This window comes from Vicugna pacos, chromosome 22 (genome assembly GCF_048564905.1).
Source record: "Vicugna pacos chromosome 22, VicPac4, whole genome shotgun sequence".
Classification (NCBI taxonomy): Eukaryota; Metazoa; Chordata; class Mammalia; order Artiodactyla; family Camelidae; genus Vicugna; species Vicugna pacos.
This window is the reverse complement of record NC_133008.1, coordinates 31,029,677-31,051,154: the sequence shown is the minus strand read 5'-3', so window position 1 is coordinate 31,051,154 and position 21,478 is coordinate 31,029,677. Positions and strand designations below refer to the sequence as shown.

General features: G+C 51.4%; 1 protein-coding gene across 1 annotated transcript in view; it reads right to left on the bottom strand.

The window, feature by feature from the left end:
* GNG7 (G protein subunit gamma 7) overlaps positions 1-21,478 on the bottom strand; it is a 127,129-nt gene that overhangs the window by 88,467 nt on the left and 17,184 nt on the right. The window lies entirely within an intron of this gene.

Here is a 21,478-nt window from a genome sequence, read left to right as displayed (position 1 = left end):
TAAACATTTACTTTAAAAAATAACTCAGTTAAATTTGTTAAATGCTGGTTCCCTTTCTCTGGGAAAATTAGTTTAGGCTAATGATGGAGAACTGACATCCCCATAATCACCTGCAGGTGGCGCTGCTGCCCCAGGAACACCCTCTGAGCTCCGGGAGCTGCTAGACTCTGACCCACCGGTTTCTGTAAGCCCGCGGGCCACCTAGGATTGGAGCTGCTCAAGCCGCTGAGGCTAGAGGGGCGCCCTGGACGGTGCGGGGAGCCAGACAGCAGTGGACAAGCAGGGAAGAGAGACGAAAGGGCCGGAGCAACGTGCCCACAGACCTGGAGGCCAAGACTTGCCTCAGTCTTGCAAGGACCATCTACACGTACAGTCCTTCAGCTGTTTATTTTTGAAGAAGTTGCAAAACTAGTGCCGAGGGGTCCAGGCACCCTTCACCTGGTTCCCCAATGGCAGCTCCTTACACGACTGGGGGACATTATCAAAACTTGGAAATGGTGACCGATAATCTAAACATAAAATTTTCAGACAGTATTACTGAGACATAATTCTCATGCCACACAATTAGCCTATTCGAAGTGCACAGTTCAGTGGAGTTTTTTGTGCGTGCTTTCCCAAAGTTGTGTGACCATCACCACAAGCAATTTTTGAATATTTCATCACTGCAAATATTTCATCCCCAGCAGCAGTGCCCCCCACCCTGGCCCCTGACAACCCTCTCCCTGGGTCTGCGGACTGGCCTGTTCTGGATGTTTCACGTCCATGGACTCACACACTGTGTGTCCTTCTGTGTCTGCTTCTCTCCCTGAGTATCGTGCTCTCAGGGTCCAGCCCCGTGGGGACGGGTGTCAGGGCTGCTCTCCTGGTCACGGCTGAGTGGTGTTCCCTTGTGTGGAGGGACACATGCGTTTCTCTGTTTATTACTGATGGGCATTTGGGCTGTTCCCATTTCTGGCTACTGTGAATCATGCTGCTGTGAACGTGGGTAGCTCAGGAATCACTTTCAAGATGTTTCTCTCTTTCTGTCCTCACATCTACCATCCGTACATCTCCTGGTTCTTGGCCCTTTAACATCAGCTGCTAGCTGTCCTCTAGTCCTTGGAGTTGGATTTGGACCATGAGGTGACCACCACAGAGCCCCCACCGGGCTGTGCTCGGCCCAGACCGGCTTGGGCCGGAGCAGACAGGAGTGAAGACAAAAATCGTTCCTGCAGCCCCGTCCCCGGGGCTCACAAGACAGCAGGCTGCCAGGTGCACCAGCTGGCGCCAGACTGTCCCCGGGACCTTCGCCCAACAAAGATGCTGGGCTTCCACTTCCCCATCAGGGCGCTCCCCAGGCCCTCAAGAAGGGCCCGCAGGGGACAAGCCGCAGGGGACAAGGAGACGGGACGCAGCAGTGGGACCTGCCGCAGAATTTGCAGAGCTTGAAGCAAAATGAAACTGTGGGACCCCTTGTTCAAAAATTATTACAGATTTTAAAATAGTGACAACAGAGCCGTGGTAGGCAGGGGTCTGCAGACCCCACACACACCCTGACTTTATGAACTGCCCACGAGGCAGGGTCAGTAAATGTCAGACACAGACAATGAAAACTCCAGGCACAAAGTGCCCAGTGCTGTGAGGGAGGAAAAATCATGGGGTTGGAGTGGGGGAACAGGCAGAACGCACAACGGTGGCTACTAGGGACCCGCGTGGACAGGACGATCACCTGTTCCTGTCACGGGCAGCACATTCTTACAACCTGTGAGCCCCACCTGGTCCCTAGGCTTTCCTTTTCATGTTTTAAAAATTAAGGTGGAATTCACATACTATAGAATTCACCCTCTAAAATGTCCAGTTCAATGGCTTTTAGGATGTTCACAAGACTGTGCGACCATCGCTCTAATCCTAGGACACGGCCATCTCCCTGAAGAGACCCCATAGCCATCAGCATGCTATGGTTCAAAGTCCAGTCTCCCCCCGGAGAGGTAAGACCCCAATTCAGGAACCACGGGCGCTTTGCTCATCACAGTGGTTCAAACTGGTTTCACCGCCAGCCCACAGGGGGCGCTCACCAGGGCGCACTAGTTCTGGGGATTTTGCACAGACCGGTCAGTGCCAAGAGCACAGCCTGCGGAAGTGGGTGGATCTGGGGGTGAGGGGTGGTGGGCGAGTCCCGCTTCTGCCACCATGTTATGTAAGACTGTGCCCTCCGTGTTGCTGCAGACGGTGGCCTCAGCTTGCACACATCGATGACGCGATCAGCATGTTGGAGAGGTCCACGTGGCAGGGGACTGAGGGTGGCCTCCGGTCAACAGCCAGAGAAGAACCAGGGCCCCACAGGAGCTGAATCCTGCTGAGGACCATGTGAACTTGGCAGCAGCAACTTCCCCAGTCAGGCCTCCCGAGGAGACTCCAGCCCCAGCTGACACCTTGATGGCAACCAGTAAGAGGCCCTGAGCAGAGGACCCGGCTAACCTACACCCAAACTTCCAACCCACAGAAACCATGAGATAATAAATGTGTGGGTTTTTTTAAGCCACTAAGTTCATGGCGACTTGTTACATGGCGTTAGCTAACTAATATGATAGGAGACTATTTAAATAAATCATACAGTAGAACAAAAATATCTAATGGCTCCTGAATGCATATACGCCAGTCTCTGTGCTGAGTTTTATTTTGTGTGTATGTGTGTATGTGTATCCCCTTACTTAATTATCCTAACAAAAACTGTAATTCACTTTTTATGAAGCGAGAAACGAGTCACGGAGAAAGAAAATCGATTGCTCAAGGTCACCTGTGAGCAGAGCCAGGACGTAAAGGAGGTCGGATGGACGCCAGGCACGAATCCCTAATCGCTTTCCCAATACCAAGCTGGCAAATGAGAACTATTGGATACAGGTGAAACGATGGGCTGGCGTGCGGGCTGGCAAGCTCTGGCCCGTGGGCCAAATCCGGCCCACTACTTGCTTTTGTAAATTAAGTGTTATTGGCACCCAGCCACGTGCCTTCATTTCCGTATCGTCTGTGGCTGCTCTTGCGCCACAACGGCGGAATCGAGTAGCAGCTACAGCGAGCATGAGGTCTGCAGAGCCAAATACGTGCGCTCTGGACTTCGCGAGTTTGACAATCCCTGAGCTAGAGTTAGATTCCAGGGGCTTCGCAGACCAGGAGCAGGGAAATCCTGAAGTCTGGGAGCAGAGAGACGCGCTACACAAAGGATGCTGGTGCGTTTCACATGCTGGAGTGCCCCAGGGGAGGTCCCAAACACAAAGCGGTGCCACGCGAACTGACTGGCGACTGTCTTCAAAGTTCCAAGATAAGAACACTGGCAATAAGAAGGGAGACGTAGGCACGCAGGGCTGGAAGTCAGAGTGCTAGCTGGTTTTCAGTCGCGACTTTGGGGTTTCACGTCTTACTTTAGAAGGACATCCCTAGTTCTCCAAATTTTCCTTCTAAAAATCTTTCACTTTGGAATAACTGTAGATTTACAGTAAATTGCGAAGCTAGTACAGAGAGTTCCCAAACAACCCCGCTCGGCTTAATCTCACATTTACATCTTAGAGGAGAGGTCAGCCAGCTCTTCTGTAAAAGGTCAAATGACTACCATTCAGGGCCTGTGGGCTGTAGCTCCCTGCTGCACTTTCCTCTGTGTTTGTTTCTCTCAACACTTTAGAAACATAAAAGGCATTTTTAGCTCCTGAGCTGTATAAAAACAGGCTAACAATAAAGTGTACTCCATCTGCACAATGGAATATTATTCAGCCTTTAAAAGGAAAGAAATTCTAACACACTCCAACATGGATGAGCCTCGAGGACATGATGCTTAGTGGCAAAAAACCAGACACAAAAGGGCAAATACTCTCTGATTCCACTCACAGGAGGGCCTAGAGGAGTCAAATTCACAGGGACAGAAAGTAGCCAGCGGGGCCAGGGGCTGGGGGAGGGGGAGTCAGTGTTTAATGAGGACAGAGTTTCAGTTTGGGAAGATGAGAAAGTTCTGGAGATGGAGGGTGGGGGTGGTTGCACAATAATGTGGATGTGCTTAATGCCGCTGAGCTGTGCACTTACAAATGGTTAAGGTGGGAGGGAGGGTATAGCTCAGTGGCACAGAGCGAGCTTAGCGTGCACAAGGTCCTGGGTTCAATCCCCAGCACCTCCTCCAAATATAAATCACTGAGTTACAAAAAAAATTGTTAAGATGGGAACTTTTTTTAAGATAGTAACTTTTATATTATGTGTATTTTACACTATTTAAAGTAATTAATTATAATATAAATAGCTAATTACTACATTTTTAAGAACAGGCCAGTGTGGGCTGGATCTGGCCCCCAGGCTGGCTGGCCAGCCTAGCAGGCTCATCACCACCGTATGTTTGTTGCAACTCAGAAACCAGCGCTGATGCGTTACTATCAGCGCCACACTTCACCCGGCTGTCACTGGTTTGCCACGGACGTCCTTCTTCTGTTCCAGGATCCCATCCAGATCCCACAGTGCTTTTATGTGCCTCCCTCTTCTGTAACTTAGTTCCCTCTGGATCCTCATTCCAGGAAAATCTAGAGCCTCCGGGCCACGAGGCAAGAAAGGTCAAATGAAGGGTGGTGAGGATGAACGCGGGTGGTCACTGCTTGGGGGTCTGCGCTCGGCACATCGCAGGGGGATCACTGGACAGGGGCCAGGCGGGCCCACCGTCCACACCGACCAGGTGCTGTGTGCAAAGACTTCACAGCCAGGAAGCGGCTGGGCCTGGTGCAAACCCCGGGCCGCTGCAGCATGCTTCTCCCGCCAGTCTCTGTGCAGAGGGACGCAGGCTCTTGGTTCTCCCGGGCACAGTCCGGCTGTGGAATTCTGGGCTCGTGTGGCTAGTTGCTTGCTGAACCCTCTGAGGAGCTGCTGGACTGTTTTCCAGAGCAGCTGCTCCATTTTCCATTCCTGCCCCTTCTGGCCATGTGCTCAGTCATATCATTGCTTCTATTGAATTATTTGTTTGTTTCAGATCTTTATTATTTTATTTTTATGACTTATTTTTAATTCTTATTTCATTATTTTATTTTATTTAAAAAGTATTTTTATCTTTTTATTTTTATTATTTAAAAAGTATTTTTATCTTCTTTCATTATTTATTATTTTTATCATTTAAAAATGTTCACAGCAGCAATCTTTACACTAGCCAAGACATGGCAGCAACCTAAATATCCATCAATAGATGACTGGATAAAGAAGTTGTGATATATACATATACACACACAATGGAATACTACTCAGTCATAAAAAAGAACTAAACAATACCATTTGCAGCAACATGGATGGACCTAGAGATTATTATTCTAAGTGTAGTAAGTCAGACAAAGACGTATCACTTATACATGGAATCTAAAAACATGACACAAATAAACTGACTTACAAAACAGGAACAGACTCATAGACATAGAAAACAAAGTTACGGTTACTAAAGGGGAAAGAGGGGGTAGATTAGTAGTTTGGGATTAGTAGGTACAACTACTATGTATAAAGCAGATAAACAACAAGGACCTCCTGTACAGCATGGAACTATATTCAACAGCTTGTAATGACCTATAATGAAAAAGAATCTGAAGCCGTATGCCTGAAACCAACACAATCTTGTAAATCAACTATAGTTTAATAAATAAAATTTAAAAAAAAGAACAACAGTGGTATTTGGTCCGTGTGAAGAACATATTTACAGAAGTATGATTTCTGTTCGCTCCCCAGATTCCGTGGCACAGTCTGGCCATTTTTTGTCTTTACAGACTGTTCACTGATCTGGCAAAGAAAACTGTCTCAGTGAACAAGGATTAGTTCCTCAGCTGTGCTTAATGCGCAGAACTAAAACTGATGCACCTTATTTTTATCTTCCTTTTTATTACTCTTTATTTTTATTTTCTTCCTTTATTCTTTTCACTTTATCAGGATAAATCATTATCTCATTGTTCCATTATTACTATTACTTCATTATCATTGCCTCATGTTATTATTACTACTGTGTGTGTGGGTCTTGTCTTGTCTTGGGAGGTGGGGTGATGACCCCTCCCCACCACCTGGCCCTCCGGCCGGAGAGGACAGGAGAACTAGGTGCCCTCTCTGCTTCTGTAGCAGAAGGCGCGCCGCCTGGTTTACAGAGGTCTGCACCCTGCGGCTGGGGGTCCTGCTCGAACGCCCAGAACCAACAGGGACCCCGCCTGTCCTAGGTCCTGTGGGTGGGGCGGCCCCACCTCTTTGTGGGCTGTTCCAGTAAAGTGCTTCCTTCCTCTTTCTTAATTGTCCTTTTCCACCCGCAGCTATCGCAGTGCGAGCTGGAGACCAATCACCCACACTTCCTAATTCCTGACTCACTGCGCCCGCAGGGCACCCTGCACCTCAGCAGGCCCCGGGTCGAAAAGCACAGGACCTTTACACAAGCCATGGGAGGCCGGCTGCTGTGACCCCCGCGGAGGCCGGACTTCATCCACGGGGACTGACCCTCAAGCAGACACAGGCTGGGAGGGCTTCTTGTCGGGGGCAGGGGGCTGGAACAACCCGTCACCGCGGGCAGGAGCAGGATGATCAGGGCAGCCGTCAGCTCCAGGATGCAGCCCCCTTGGCACAACCCAGCCGTCATCTCACAGCCCTGTAGCCAGGACTCCAACAGGCTCTTGGGGCTCAGTCCAGACATGGGCAGGGTGGGTCCGTCCAGGGCTCCAGGGAGAAGCGGCTCCTGCCTCTTCCAGCTTCTAGAGGCGCCGCACCCCTGGCTCGAGGCCCCTCCCTCCACCCTCACCGCCAGCAGCGCAGCATCCCCCGTCTCTCTCTGACTCTGACCTCCCGCCTCCCTCTGATGAGGACCCTGTGATGACATGGGGTCCCTTGGGGAATCCAGGGTCACCCCCATCCCAGCGGCCTTAACTCCACCTGCAGCGTCCCCTCTGCCATGTGAGGGACACGTCTGCAGGTCCCGGGGTGGGGACAATGACATCTCTGGGGGCGTTATCCTGCCAACCGCACGCTGGAATGCCCCACGACGGGCGTGCATCTTGCCCTGTAAAACTGCTTTCAACAGCAGGTCGCCGAAGCATACAGGCAGCATGACGCCTTGCCTATAAGGTTAAAAACAACGTGACTTCCTCGGCCGGATGGATTTTCTACTGTGTCCCCCCCCACCCCACCGAAGCCCCCGCCAGCATCATAGCAGGATCATAGCATCAGGGTCAAGACCTCCAGCCTGGATTAACCCACCCCAGAGCCATCTCAGGCCCAGGGCTCACGGCGGACCAGACAAGAGCCCTAATAGAATCAGGCGCTGGGATTACTCCGCAGTCTCACTTGGCGGGTGGAGAGCGCATCCTGGCCAAGGCTGAGCGTGTTTCTGCAAGGCGGCCCCGGGCAGGAGGAGACCTCTTCCTTCCCCCGTGAAGGCTCATCGACCAGGCTCCGTGCCTTCAGCCCGACCCTCGCCCCGTTCCTGTCACCATTCTCACAGGGAGATTCCAGCAAGGAGGCCGCTCTTCCCCCCCTGGCTCTAACACCACGTGGAACCAGAAATGGGACACCCATTTGTCCTCTGCCTGCCCTGTTTCTGTCGTCAAAGCTCTGGGGGGAGAAGATGCCCAAAGGCACCCCAGGGAGGGCCCAGAAGCTGCGGTCCCACCCCGGACGCCCTGGAATGGGGCTGCGCGCCAGATCCCCGCTGAAATCACCAAGTCAGTCACCTCAGAGAGCACTTCACTGAGGCAGCAGCTGGTGTGCCCTTTTACTTATTTTTTTTAAGGGACATTGGACAAGTAATTTAATGTCCCCATCACAATTTCTGGAGCTACGTTCCCCTGCCGTGGCAGCATCTCCAGCGACCCCTGCCTCCCTCTGCTGTGTCAGGGTGGGTCTGCATGACCAGTCACACAGCAGCACATCACTTCTGGAATAAGTCAGAAAAGGCGTGTGGCATCTGCCTGCTCTTGGGAGCCGGCCACCCTGCTGTGAGCAGGCCCAGGCAGCTGCAGGTGGCCCATGTGGGGAGGAGCCATGGGAGAGGCTGTCCCAGAAGTGGCTCCCCTGGCCCCAGTCGAGCCTTCAGATGAGGCAGCCCCGGTTGACATGTGCTCTATCACCCTCTGAGAGGCTCTGAGCCAGAACCGCCAAGTTAAGCTACCTCCAAATCCCTGATCTATAGAAACTGCGAGAACATAAACGCTGGCTGTTTAAACCATGCTTTTGTGGTACTTTGTTACACAGCAATAGATAACTGATACACCCACCGTCTGGGCAGATTCACCTGACCGCCCCCATAGATGTTTTGCCAGTCGCTACAATTTTCTAATGGGGAGCAACAAACAGCCCTGGAGTTTTTCACTTTCCTGTTTTCCCACCATCTGGAGGCCTGACCATCTGAGGAGACACAGAGACTGACAGGAATTCAATGAGGGGAGGGCAGTAGAACAACTGGGACAAGAGAGCAAAGGCCTCGGGACTCCCAGATTATCAGGAAGCACCGGCACCTGGTTTCTTAGACTGAAGCAGCCCGCTGCCTTTATCTGTTTCCCTCTAAAGCAGTCTCCCCCTCAGCCCTGCTGACGGGGGCCAGGTCCTTCTGAGGGGGGCCATTCTGGGCACAGCCTCTTGGCCGCCACCCACTCGATGCCAGGAGGTCACCAGTGTGACAACCACACAGGTCCTCAGAGGTGACCCAGTGTCCCCTGGGAGCAGGGTCGCCCCCAGTGGAGACCCCCTGCTCCAAGCATGCCCCTCACAGGTAGGGATGGCAGGACTCAGCGTTAGGTGACAGGCAGAACCCCCCGCCCCTCCCCGGGCTGCAGTTCCCCCTTCCGGGAACTGAGTGTGTGGGACTGGGATGTCTGAACCCCTTGCCCTGCCCACACTGACACCCCACCCGCGCGGGGCAGGAGCGCTTCTCACCGGAGGCTCAGTGCAGATGCAGAGCTATCTGTGTGCAGGCGCTGCAGTCACCACCCCAGCCTTCACTCATCACCACAGCAACCGTCTAAATGTGTCACCCTGAGGAGCTCTGATTGCAAATGAAGGCTGGGGGTTGGGGGGTGGCACCGAGCCTGGAGCCTGGAGCCTCCCTAGCTGAGCTCCTGAGCTAGGGACAGGGCGACACGCTGCTCCAGGGACTGACCCAGACCAGGCACCCCCCAGGTCCCAGTTAGATGGGACAGAAAGGCTGGGGGTACCCGACCCAGAGGCTCAGGGGCTCTAGGAGCCCAGCAGAAGTGGCGCGCTGCTGCCCTCAGCTATGTCTTGGTGCCTTGGAGACTCCCAACCCTCCTCCATGAAACACGGGATGGGGTCCCCCTGTTTTATACCATCTGACCACGGGGGTTACTCTGCCGTGCCATGTGAGCAGGAATCAGACTGAATATTTTTCTGAATGATTAATACAGGTCTGCCCCCTTTAGCACTGCGGACACTGGGGCCAGGTTATCCTCTGTGCAGGGCTTCTGGGCACCAGTCTCCCTGCCCCCACCCACTTGATGCTCGGTGCACCCCAGTGTGAGGACCCCAGATGACCCCAGCCATTGCCCAGTGCTCCCCTGGGGACAGGCCCACCCACTGTGCTCGGCAGCAGCCCTCAGAGCCCCACCACCTGGAACTGTCCTATAGGGAGGGATGGGTAACTGATTTGGGAACAGGACCAATTTCCGACAAAAAAGAAAAAAAATGTGTACACACAGATTTCTTTTTCCTCTCAAAATCAAAATAGATCCACTCTGTTCCCCAGAAGGGGGTGGGTGGGGACAGATATTCCTGCCTCTGAGAGGCACATGGCGGCGTGTGTCCCGACTCCACGCCTGACTCACTCCCCCGTGCCTCAGTTTCCAAATCTGTAACATGGAGATGACAGCAGCACCTCCTGGCCAGGTTTGTTTTCTGGATGAAGGAAGTGAGTAGCTATAACATGCATAAATCAGTGCCTGGAACGTTGTTAATAGTATGTAACTTCTTTATTATTAGAACTTCTTTATCACTTCAGAACTTCTATTGACCTGCTTTGTTGACAAGGCCAGGGTTCAGCAAAGCATTTCTGTGAAGGACCAGATGGGAAGTGTTTTTGGCTCTGTGAGTCAGAAGGTCTCTGTCGCTACCGCTGAACTTGGCCAGTGTAGACAAGGGGGCGAGGCTCTGTGCGGATAAAAATGTACCAGCCCAGATTTTCTGGTTGTGGAATGGTAGGACCACGAGCTCGCCTCTCCTCGTGACTACAACAAAACCGCAACTGACTGCTAAACAGCCATTAAAAAAAAAAGACTGGGACCTAGCAGAAAAGATCTTCTGCAACTGAAAACATAAAGAGGGAACCACAGCGGGACGGTAGGAGGGCGGGCTCGCGATATAATGGGGCCCCATCTCCCCCGGGTGGGCGACCCCCAGGCTGAAGGATCATGAAGTCGCAGAGGCCCTCCCACAGGAGGGACAGTTCTGAGCCCCACGTCAGGCTCCCCAGCCTGGGGTTCGGGCGCTGGGAGGAGGAGGAGCCCCCAGGACACGTGGTTTTGAAGGCCAGCGGGGCTTGGCCCCGGGAGCCCCACGGGACTGGGGGAAACAGAGACAAGATTCTGTGTGCGCTTCCCTCACTCTTGGGAAGCGCACACAGAATCTTGTGAGCGCCAGGTCCAAGGGCAGACGCAGTGACTTCACAGGAACCTGGGCCAGGCCTGCCTGCTGGTTTTGGAAATTCTCCTGGGGACACAGGGGACGGCTGCGGCTCACCCAGGGGACGTAAAAGCTGGTGGCGGACATTCCAGGAGTGTTCATCTACATGAGCTTTCCCGGAGGCTGACATCTTGACTGGATCATTGGCGCCAAGACCCAGCCCCACCCAACAGCCTGTGGGGAAGCCTCAGGCCAGACACCACACAGGGTGGGAGCACAGCCCCACCTGTCGGCAGACCTCCCGAGCCACAAAGGCCCCTAGACAGGACCCTGCCCACCAGAGGTCCGGGACCAAGCCCCACCCAGCAGAGGGCAGGCGGCGGCTCCTCCTGCCGGGAACCTGCACAAGCCCCATCCACCAGGGGCGGGCACCAGAAACAAGAAAACAGCAATCCCAGAGCCTGTGGAAGGAGTCCACACACACAGGCCAGACTCCACCCTGGGACCGGCTGGACCCTGGCTCTTGGGTGACAAGAGAGGACTGCACTGCTGGGACGCACAGGACGTCTCCCACAGAGGGCCACCTCTCCAAGGTCGAGAAATGCAACTCACCTGCCTACAACTACAAATAGAAAGACAGACAATATGAGGTGGCAGAGGAATATCTCCCAGGCCAAAGCACAAGATGAAATCCCAGAAGAAGAAATGTGATGAGGAGATAGGCAATTTATCAGAGAAAGAGTTTAGAGTAATGATGGCAAAGACGTTCAGAGAATTCAAGAGGAGTACAGATGCACAGAGCGAAGTTTTCAGCAAAGAGTTGGAAAATATAAAAAACACACAGAGATGAAGAATAAAATCACTGAAATAAATAACACACTAGAAGGAACCAAAAATAGACTAAATGAGGCAGAAGAACAGATCAGTGAGTTAGAACACAGATTAGTGGAAATCACTACTGCAGAACAGAAGAATGAATGAGAAGAAATGAGGACAGCTTAAGAGAACTCTGGGACAACATGAAGCTCACCCATATTCACATTATAGGGGTCCCAGAAAGAGGAAAGGGAGAGAAAGGACCTGAGAAAACTTTCGAAGAGGTAATAACCAAAAACTTCCCCGACTTGGGAAAGGAAACAGTCACCCACGTCCAGGAAGTGCAGAGAGCTCCACACAGGACCAACCCAGAGAGGAACCCGCCCAGGTACATGGTCATCAAACTTATAAAAATTGAGGAGGAGAAAATATTAAAATCAGCAAGAGGAAAGCAACAAATAACACACAAGGGAGCGCCCGTAAGGTTATCAGCTGATGTTTCAGGAGAACTCCCCAGGCCAGAAGGAAGCGGCACGATACATTTAAGTGATGAAAGGGGAAACTTACAGCAAGGCTCTTGTTCAGACTTGATGGAGAAATCAAAAGCTTCACAAACCAAAGCTAAAAGAATTCAGCACCACCAAACCAGCTTTACAACAAATGTTAAAGGAACTTCTCTAGTCATTAAACCACAAGAAGAGAGAACAAAAAGAAGAGAGAGAGGAAAAAAAAAAAAACCTACAAAAGATTGCTCTGGCAGTTTGGGGTGTTTCATGGTTCCATACAAATTCTGGAATTGTTTGTTCTAGTTCTGTGAGGAACGTCGTGAGTACTTTGACGGGGCCGCGCTGGCTCTGCGGATTGCTTTGGGTGGTGTGGCCACTTTGATAATGTTGATTTTTCCACTCCAAGAGCACAAGATATCTTCCCATTTCTTTGTATCATCTTCAGTTTCCTTCATCAGTGTCTGACAGTTTTCAGAGTACAGGTAACCTTCTTGCTTAAGTTTATTTCTGGGTATTTTGTTGTTTTTGATGCAATGGAGATGTTTATGCCAGTTACAAAATTCTGGCTTGTGAAGTAAAAAAAAAAGTGAATGAAGAGCCACAAATGGCAAAATATCCTTCTTTTTTATGGGTGAGTTGTGTTCCACTGCGTATATGTGCTACATCTTCTTTATCCATGTATCTGTTGATGTGCACTTAGGATGCTTCCGTATCTTGCCAATTATAAATGATATTGCTGTTAACAGCGGGGTGTATGTATCTTTTTGAATTACTGTTTTTGTTTTTCTTGGATAAATGCCCAGGAGTGGAATTGCTGGGCCATATGGTGGTTCTATTTTCAGGTTTCTGAGAAACCTCCATGTTGTTTTCCATGGTGGCTGCACCAATTTACATTCCCACCAACAGTGTACAGGGGTTCCCTTTTCCCCACACCCTCACCAACATTTGTTACTTGTGTTCTTTGTGATGATGGCCGTTCTGACAGGTGTGAGATGGTGTCTCACTGTGATTTTGATCTGCATTTCCCTGACATCAGTGATGTTGAGCAACTTTCCATGTTCCTGTTGGCCATCTGCATTTCTTCTTTTGGAAAAGTGTCAGTTAAGTTCTTCTGCCCGTATTTTAAACGGGCTGTTTGTTTGCTTTTTAATTGAAGTACAGTTGATTTAAAATGTTGTATCAGTTTTTGGTGTGCAGCACGGATGGTCTCGGAGGGCACTGGGCTGAGTGAAGTAAGTCAGACCAAGAAGGACAAATACTGTAAGAGACCACTTACATGCGGAATCTAAGAAAATACAACAAACCAGTGAATATAACAGAAAAGAAGCAGACTCACAGATGCAGAGAAGGGACGAGCGGTTACCAGTGGGGGGAGGGGCGGGGCGGGGCAAGACGGAGGGGGAGGAGCAAGAGGTGGGGACTATCGGGGTGAACAAGCTGCGAGGAAGCGCTGTACGGCGTGGGGGGCGGCGCCAGTGCTTTGTAAGGACTGTAAATGTGCAACCTGTAAAAACTGTGAAGCACTATATCACACACCTGTTAACATGTAACACTGTACGTCAGCTATTCTTCAACTTAAAAAATACGATGCTACAAAATACATACATAAATAAATAAAAAATGGTTTTAAAAAAATGTACCAGTCCAGGCAGCGTGGACCAGCCTACGGGCTGCAGTTTGTGACACCTGGACTGGAAGACGGTCTATGAAGAGATGGCACCGTGTTGGTCACCAGAGGCGGCAGAACTGTCACCTTTCATCCTGAAACCAGGTCTGAGGTCCACGAAGGTCCCCGCTGCCCTCGACATCACCCAGCAAAACTGACACCTGCAGCACGGAGCCTCGCTGCCACCCAGGTGCCGCGCCTCTGAGAGTCACAAAACGGCTGCTGCTCTCCCACCGCCTCGGGGAACCCCTGGGGCGACTTCTGCTGGTTAAATACCTCCTCTTCATCGACCTTGGCTGCAGAAGGCCTTCCTCGACTTGGGGAGCAAGACTTTCTCACCATTCTAGATAGGGCGGTTAATCACCTGCAAAACTGCCACCTGTAACCTCCCCGAGTAACCCAGCCCCAGGGTGAGGAGTGGCTTCTGCACACGCAGGGTCTGAGAAACCCCCCAGGAGACATGGCAATGCAGTGTCCGGTGGCTCCTCAGGGGGCCCAAGAAAGAAGAGGGGCATCAGAGGAAAGCGAAAGAAATCCAACTGAAGTATGGACTTCAGTTAATGAGAACATATCGGTATTGGTTTCTTAATTGTGACAAATGCACCAGACGGATGCAAGACGCTGACTAGAAGGGGGCTGGGTGGGGACGTGGGAACTCTCTGTACTGTCTTCTCGGTCTTCCTGGGAATCTAAAATGAGTCTAAAAGGAAAGTTTACTTCAAGAGAAAAAGGAAAGACAGAGTGACGACAATTAGCTACTTATGCTAGAGGATGCTCTGAAATGTGACTGAGGGAACATTAAGTTCCTGTGACAGCATCCAATAATGACAGGGTTATATAAAGCTCAGAAAAGAAAGCTGCTAAAAACAGGATATGCTAATCAGCAGGGGACGTGTGCTCTGAGGGAAGGAGTGAGGAGGGGGAGAAGAGACAGGTGGCTGAGTGGCTCCTGCCACAGCCACGGTGGACCCTGATGCAGGGACTGCTGCCAGAGGAAACTTCTGGAACATCCCAGTTGGATCTGGGCGACGTGGTGCATACACTTGGGAGGCAGTGGTGCCCAGGTGGCACTCAAGCAATGCCCGTTGAGCATGCGGCTAGTGGCTGGGCTTGGGGGAAGACAGTGGTTTTATGGAGGGAGAGTTCTGGAAAATAATGGTGAAGCCGTGGTCCAAAGAAACACAAACAACTAATATGATGTGGCATCCTGGTCTGTGCCAGTTAACTTACTGGACACTCATCTATGCCAGGGTTTGCCCACCTTGGCCTGACATTCAAGGCCAGGGCGTTCTCCGTGGGGCCGTCCCAGGCACTTTGTGGTATGACGCAGCACCCTTGGACCCCACCCAGGGGTGATGACCACAGACGTTCCCAGACATCGCCCATTATCCCCTGGGGCAGGACATCCCGATGAGAACCACTGTCCTGCAATAGCTATCAATCTACAGACAGCCCCACAGGCGTGTAATTATCCTCACGTACAGCTGGGGAAACTGAGGCTCAGAGAGGAGACCAAGCCAGCCTTCAGCCACCAAGCTAGAAGGAAGCCTTCTAATCAGGAGGGACCTCTGCCCTGGGAAGGAGTTGGCCGTGCTCATCCATCAGCACCAAATCTGGCCCGCCCCTTTGTGTTTGTAAATAAAGTTTTATTGAAACACAGCCACACCTGTTCACTTAACAGGCTCACCTACAAAGGACTGGCTGGCCCTTCAGTTTACTGGCTCCTCACAGAGAGCCTCCGTCGCCACCTGGAAGCCCTGCCAGGCTTTCTTTCATGACCCTCAGTCCAAGTGCTCACTGACTGTTTTGGGGAAGCGTGAAGACAACAGAGGCAGCCTCCCTGGGAATGAGAGGAGTTGGGGCTGGTTCTGCCCAGTCCTGGCCGAGGAGGCCCAGCCCAGGTCCCGCTCCTCCGCCAGAAGGGGGTCTGCCCCCCGCCCCCTCTGGCCCCACCGCAGCCCCCGTAAGTGTGCGGGGCAGCACGCCAGCCCACCTGCCTGTGAGCCCAGTGCGGGGGCTGTGCTGTCATCTCGCGCCCGCTCCCTGCTTCTGCTCGGAGCCCTGGGGTTCGGGGAACCGCGCTCTCCTGACCTCCAAGGTCAGCCCTGCAGCCTCCGGAGGGTACAAGGTGCTGAGTGAGGACGGGCTCTGCCACCCTTTCATCTGCCTCGGCGGGCACTGCGTCTGGTGCCGAGACCCACAGAACGCGCTTCCACCTGGAGGTCACCTCATTCAGGCTTTCTCATCCACACTGCGGACATCTGGGCCCGGGGCCACTCTCCGGGGTGGAGCAGCATCCCCGGCCCCCACCCCCTCGATGCCAGGAGCCCCCTCATTCATGACAATGAAAAACGTCCCCCGACGTGGCCTGGCGGCACAGATGGAAACTACTTGCTCCGTAAGGGTAATTTCTTGGCAGTGAGGGCGGGACTCTGCATCATTCGGAGACCAAACCCGGGATGTAGGGATGCAATGAAACTGAAAGTCAGACCGGGCAAGCCGGATACCTCTGGATATCTTGTCCTCGACAAGTTCCAAGTTCTGGTTTGCCGGGGGTTCTGTTCTTGCTTTCCAAACCCTGCTTACTTCATGACTGATCCTCACCAACTGCATTCATTTCCTGGGGCGACCGTCACAAATGACTGCAGACAGGGCGGCTTAAAACCACAGAAATTTGTCCTCTCCCAGTTCTGGAGGCCAGAGACCTGAGATCAAGGGTCTGCAGGGCTGGTTCCCTCCAAGGCTGGGAGGGAGGATCTGTTTCATGCTCTCCCAGCTTCTGGGGGTCGCTGGTAATCCCTGGAGTTCTTGGCCTGTAGACACATCTCTCCAGTCTCTGTCTCTGTCATCACATGACCTTCTTCTGTGTGTCTGTCTCCACACAGCCTTCTCGTAAGGACACCACCACTGGATTTAGGGCCACCAGCATCTAGCACGACCCATTCCAGCTAATTATGTCTAAAGACCCAAATGCCAAATGAGGCCCCCACCCAGGGACCGGGGTCAGTGCGTGACCTTCTGCGGGGACACGATTCAACCCACAGCACCCTTGCCTTCCCTCCAGTGAATTACCAAACCGCTGGGTTGGTTAAGCTCCCAGGCATTTGGACAGGATTTAGTCTATGGGGGAGGGATGGTTAGAAGGTGGGGAGCCCCCTGGGGGACATGGAGCCCAGCCCTTCACGGGACAGAGGGGCACAGAGGTCCCTGGCCCCCAGCAGCCTCTAAGCCAAGAAGGGCCTTAAAAAACACATCTGTGGACACCATGCCCGAGCAGGATCAGTGCTCGCAGCTGCCCAGCCCCGAGCTGGGGCCCGAGCGGACCTTGAGGGAAATACAGCTGTAAGGTCAGGAACCTCTCCTTGTCTGCTTCAGGTAAGGAAAGAAGCTTTTTTTTTTTAAAGCTAGACAAAAAATATTGCCCAAAGCCAGTAAGAGGAAAAGGAAGACTTCAGACTGGCATTTGACTCCAAAGCTCACAAAACATAAGACTGACCCGGTGTAACACAGTGATTCCCACCTGGGGACACTCAGGGATGTCTGGAGACACGAGGGGAGCCCTTGAGGTCAGGGGTGCGGCTCAGCACCCCACAGTGCCCAGGACAGTCCCCCACAAAGAATGACCTGCCCCAAGTGTCCACAGTGACCAGGGGAAGAGACCCTGACCAGCCAGGCAGGAGCAATGCCTGCTCACGCACCCAGATCGGTACAGACTAACACTGAAGTGGACCGAGGTACTGCTAAGGGCCAAGAACTACAGACCAGTGTGTTGCCTGAGCCAAGCCATCTGAGGTAAAGCCTTTTTCTTAAAAGGACATATTTGTATATGTGCTTGTAGATACAAAAAAAATTCTAGAAGAACCCACCAAAACTGTTAACAGTTACAATGGTGAGTAGGACTGAGGGGCGGGGTGGGAGGTTATGCTATGTTTTACACCCTTACGTATAATTTGAAATTTTATTTACCATGAGCATAGTACTTTGGCAATTCAAGAACTGGTTCCACTAACTGGAGATCTAATGATATTAAGGAATTATCTAGCCCAAAATGTCAATAGTGCCTAGGCTGAGAAACCCGGGCGTACGGAAAACACAAATTAAAGACATGACCACTGAAGAAGGGACGTGTCAGAGAGCATGTCCCCACAGAAGGGAGGCACAGACTGGGAAACGAGAGGAAGCCTCATGATGAAGAGGGGAAAACCAAGGCGACCATCAGCGCAGATCAATACGGGAAACAGCTGGGGGCCGGGGAAGGCATTCAAGCTGCGACGTCACACAAAGTGGCAGCTGCGGCCTCCCCTACGGGAGACACGAGGGCAGATTTCAGGTCAGGCACACAGCCCAAACTGTGTTTTAAAGGCGGCTCTGTGGAGGTGGAGTCCGTGTGAAATTCAGCTTCGGAAGGCAGCGGCGCAGGCACGTGCAGCTGGCGACCAGGCAGCCCCGCCTGCCGTCACCCGTTTCAGGAGCCCACGCGCCCCGAGCACAGGCCCAGCGGGCTGCGCGCTGGCCGCAGCTTTCTAGAAGAGCGAGCTTGGCGATGTTAGCTGAGCTTTTGGCCTGGGTAATTCGCTTCTAATTAATTGTTATAAGGAAAGCGACCAGGCACTTTTTTCCCTGCTGTTTTTATTCAACGCTCTGTCACTGCATTCTCTCACATCGCTAAGTGTTCTTTGAAAATATAGTTTTTCATTGGCTGCCCATATATTTACACTGAGTTAATATATTATAATTGATGGGCCAGTTTCTTCACTATTGGCCATTCAGACTGTTCCCAATTTTTGCTTTATAAATAATGCTGTTGTGAACATCTTTATGCCCACCTCTAATTACTGAGGTATTTCTTTGCTTTTTATATTTTATTTATTTATTTATTTATTTATTTGTTGGTTGGTTTGTTTTGTGGGGAGGTAATTAGGTTCATTTATTTACTTATTTATTTTAATGGAGGTACCGGAGATGGAACCCAGGACCTCGTGCATGCTAAGCAGGCGCTCTACCGCTGAGCTGTACCCCCTTCCCCGATGTAATTTTTAATATACATTTTTAGAGATGGCATTATGGGATCAGAGACCATTAAATATCTTTAAGGCTCTTGAAAACCCACTACTAAATTATTGTTGAGAAAGATTCTGCCATGTCATAGTATTCTCTGTCCACACCCTCATCAACACTAGTATTACTTTTATTAATATTCACCCATTTTAAAGGTGAAAAATAGGATCTTCTTTTTTTTTTAATAAACTTTTTACTTTGGAATGACTTTAGATTTGCAGAAGATTTGCAAAGACAATACAGACATCTCCTGTGTATCCTTCACCCGCTTCCCTAATGTTAACCACTCACATAACCAGGGTGCATTTGTCACAACTAAGACATCAAAGTTGCTATGCTACTATCAGCCGAGTTCTGCAGTTTATTCAGATTTCACTAGTTTTTCCACTGCTGGCCCTCTTCAGTTCCAGGATCCCATCCAGGACACCGCACTGCATTTACTCCACTTTCTATGTGTCATTCCTGATTCTTAAAACAACCTTACATCTCCATTTTGCTGATGAGAAGACGGAGGTTCAGAGAGGGTAGATGGCTTAGACAAAGTCACAGAGCCTGTGAGTGGCACAGCCTGGATGCAGCACACATCTGAAAGACTCCACACCCAGGACTGCTCCAAGCATGCCTCCTCCTTCTCATCCCGCCCTGCGTCCCCTCCAGACGTGCAAAGGCCGATCTCCAGTTCTCCATCAGCACATGAGGTGACCCAAAGCAAGGAGGTGGGCGACTAACCACTGTGACAGAATCAAGCAGGCATCCCTTCCTTCCAACGGCTACCTGGAGAGACCACTTTAGAAACAAAGCAGTATGCACCTCAGGACGTTTCTGGATGCGTCCTCAGAAATCACATTCAGAGGCAGAGCAAAAGTTTTACACCTAAGAAATACAGTCCTGGGACTTGGCGATAACAGTATCTCCCCTTCCACCACAATCAGCCCTGTTCCTTTGAGGCCCTCTGCCTTATTCACCCCTAAATGACTCTTGGCTGGGTGGAGGGCACTCTAAGATGGTCTCCCAGTAATCCCCAACTCCTGGGACTCAGGCCTTGTACCCCTGGCCTCCCCCTGAGTGTGAGCGGGACCTGTGACCTGCTTCTGACCACTAGAGCACAGCAGAGGGATGGGATGTCATGTCCATGACTATCTTATGTGCAAACAAATTAAACTTCCATCTTGCTAGCAGACTCCCTCTCCTGCTGCTGTGACGAAGTGGGCTTCCATGCTGGGGAGGCCCACTGGACAACAGCCAAAAAACAAAAACTAAGAATGGCCTCCAGCCAACAGCCAGCAAGAAACTAAGCCATGCCAGCAGGCACATGAGTGAGCTTGGAAGCCATCCTTCCCCAGTGAGATAAGACCGCAGCCCACACTGATAATCTGATTACAGCCTAAGAGACCCTGAGCAGAAGACCCAGTTAAGCTGCACCTGGATTCTTGACCCAGGGAGACGGAAACTGTGAGACCATAAGCATGTGCTGTTTCAAGCCACTAGGTTTGTTGTGATTTGTTACGCAGCATTAGCATACTGATAGAGACTGTTTCCAAATCAAATCTACCCTGTAAAGATGAAAAATCTGAAGTCTTTGAAACATACACATTTGCATATCTGAAATATATAAAAGCAGTGTAGCCTGCTCTTGAAGGCAATCACACTGCAGCGCTGTTCCAGGGACAAGGTCCCCCAAGGTGACTGTTTGAAAATGGAGAGGACACCTGCTTCGATGTGAAATCTGGGTGTGGGGAACAAAACAGAGAAATCCTCAGTTGACAGTCATAACCGGATTTTCCCACTCAGCAGCATCTACATCAGGCAGTTTTCCTGCATTATCAGGTTTGAAAGCCAGGCTGTCACGTGTCACCAAAAAGAAAAGCTGATTCAGAAAACAATGCTATACTTTTTTTTATATCTATACATATATATCGTACTACTTTTCTTAAAACAGAACTGCTCTAACGCCTCCCCCTCCAGCTGAGACGAGAATAGATAAAAGTCCAGATTTTTACACACTTGGGACTGACAATGTTTTAACATATGGAACATTCTATGGGGTTGCAAACTGCTTTATATTCTGCAAACATATTCCAACAGTGCCAGCCCCCTGGACGGTTGGTCATTTCAGTAAATGAACTGAAACAGATCACAGTCTTGGGAGAGGTGCACAGTGGAACTAAAGGGTCTCCTCGCCACAGAGGGGGCCTAATTAAACCCCCGAACCATCGCAGAGAGCAGGAGTCCAGCTTTTACGAACTCTTGGAAGGGAGAGTACCATGGCCAAGGTCAGTGTTATCTACTGAAACCCGTGACTGCAAAGACCAGGAGATGCCGGTCAGCAGGGAGAAAGAGGTCGCTCAGAGGTGAAGAGGCAAGGAGCAACATTACCAGAGCAGGCTGCGGGACTACAAGTATCAGCTGAGTGGCCCTTCTCCCGAGGACAGCTCTGGAGGACTGCCTCAGCTTAAAAACTGGTTCATGCTTGGGCCTCGACCCACAGAGAATTGCAGGGAAACATTCCCCTGGGGTGCTATAGAAAACGGAGAAAAACTTATATCCACATATATCGCACAGCGGTTCTCAACAGAGGAAGGGAAACAGTTTTGCCCCCAGGGGACACTGGGCGATGTCTGGGGCATCTATCAGGACTAGTAGGGGGTGGTTCCCGGCATCGAGTGGGTGGGGCCAGGGAGGCTGCTCCGCACCCCACAGTGCCAGGGACGGCCCCCCATAGGACGACCCAGCCCACCCCCACCGCAGCCCCAATGTCAGCAGTGCCCAGGCTGAGAAACCACACCCAGCCTGGCCCTCGGGGCTAGAGGGAACGCACTCGTCTTTATTTACAGACCCAAATCTGTGT